The sequence below is a fragment of the Amphimedon queenslandica genome, unplaced genomic scaffold (assembly GCF_000090795.2).
Source record: "Amphimedon queenslandica unplaced genomic scaffold, v1.1 AMPQUscaffold_13518, whole genome shotgun sequence".
In the NCBI taxonomy this organism is placed as follows: Eukaryota; Metazoa; Porifera; class Demospongiae; order Haplosclerida; family Niphatidae; genus Amphimedon; species Amphimedon queenslandica.
This window is the reverse complement of record NW_003546246.1, coordinates 94098-95959: the sequence shown is the minus strand read 5'-3', so window position 1 is coordinate 95959 and position 1862 is coordinate 94098. Positions and strand designations below refer to the sequence as shown.

Here is a 1862-nt window from a genome sequence, read left to right as displayed (position 1 = left end):
TAAGAAAAATACTACTGTAAAACTACATGTAGTAATTTTAGTGTGTGCTATTAATTTTAGCAATATTAGTGAATGGCCTAAAATGCTAATTTAATAGCTAATTTGACATTGAAGCATAAACGCTAAATAAAGTAGTCGCTGGTTTATAGTAATGCTTTATAGTCAAGCTCCCTCTATTTCTCTCTCTCTCTCTCTCTCTCTCTCTCTCTCTCTCTCTCTCCCTCCCTCTCTCTCTCTCTCCCTCCCTCTCTCCCTCTCCTACCCATCATGAAGTATGTCACTGATGCAAATATACAGAGTGGTAATACTCTCATTGGTATAATGTCACAGAGAACCTTAGCAATGAAGTACGAGGAAACCCTGTAGAACCCACTGGCATTCTCATGACTATAGAAAGAAATAAAATTGTACAATAATACATGTACTGTACATATACATGTTTGCATGTTATGTACATTGTACATGTACATGCATGCACATACAATTGCTTGCATCAATATTAAAGGTTGAATAAAAGCTATAAGAGTACATGTATTATGTACATTTAGAATCTTGACATAATAATTAATGTTAGTTGGAAACAAATACAAGTACAATGTACATGTACATGTACCTGTAGATGTACAATACATGTGCATGTACGTGTACAATTGCATGCATCAGGTCTGCTCTTAAAGCCTGGATAAAAGCTATAGTACATTGTGCACATTTAGAATCTCGACATAATTAATACATGTATTAGTTGACACAAATACATGTACATGTAGATATAGATTGTTTAATAATTGTGCAAAGTAAAAGAAGAATGCATGTACATGTAAAAGCTACACAACATGGTGTCTAAATGGCAGTTAACATACATTGTAAATCAGTTATTATTAAAATGAAATGTACTGAATACATTTTCTTCCTACATGAATATGTGCTTCTGCTTTATAAAGAGGTCAATGGCTGACAAGTTACCAAATATCTGATTCATCACAATGAAGAAAATAGCTCCGATCCTAATAACAAACAAAAATGATGTAAGTTATACATGTAGTAAAATCTATCAAAAAAACACATGAAAATTAGATGTGATTTCTATGAGCCATTTTTATGGGCTATAGTACAGGTTTTTTTTTAGAAATTGGATGATATTTTTTAATGGCCAAAACTTGAAAAATTTAAGTCGGAATCAGCTCAAACTTTCTACATAGCATAAGGGCATCAGTATGTATCAAAAAATGAAATAAAAATTGTGGGTGATTTTTGAGCCATTTTTTGGAAAAAACCATGGGCTATAGTACAGGAGTTTTTTCAAAAATTGGCCGATTTTTTAAAATGGTCATAACGTGAAAAATTTAAGTCAAAATCAGCTCAAACTTTCTACATAGCATAAGGGCATCAATATGTATCAAAAAATGTAATAAAAATTGTGGGTGATTTTTGAGCCATTTTTTGGAAAAAACCATGGGGTATTATAGTACAGGAATTTTTCAGAAATTGACCCATTTTTTAAAATGGCCTAAACTTGAAAAATTCAAGTCGAAATCAGCTCAAACTTTCTACATAGCATAAGGGCATCAATATGTATCAAAAAATGTAATAAAAATTGGGGGTGATTTTTGAGCCATTTTCTGGAAAAACCATGGGCTATAGTACAGGAAATTGGCCGATTTTAAAAATGGCCATAACTTGAAAAATTCAAGTCAGAATCAGCTCAAACTTTCTACATAGCATAGGTACATTGTACATTAACATGCATCAGATTCCTCTTTCTCCTTCTCTGTCATTGATCACCTGTTTTGATATCCATTTTGATCAGTATCAATCTGATAATAAAATCCATCAACCAACACAGCAAATATAGTCACTATAAT

At 32.1% G+C, this 1862-nt stretch overlaps 1 long non-coding RNA gene across 1 annotated transcript; it reads right to left on the bottom strand.

Annotated features, from left to right (window-relative positions):
• Window positions 1–237: 237 nt before the first annotated feature.
• On the bottom strand, window positions 238–1862 carry LOC109583211 (uncharacterized). The gene is made up of 3 exons (XR_002185396.1): window positions 1783–1862; window positions 915–1004; window positions 238–387 (listed from the first exon to the last, which is right to left on the bottom strand). It is a non-coding gene; the product is annotated as an uncharacterized LOC109583211 (long non-coding RNA).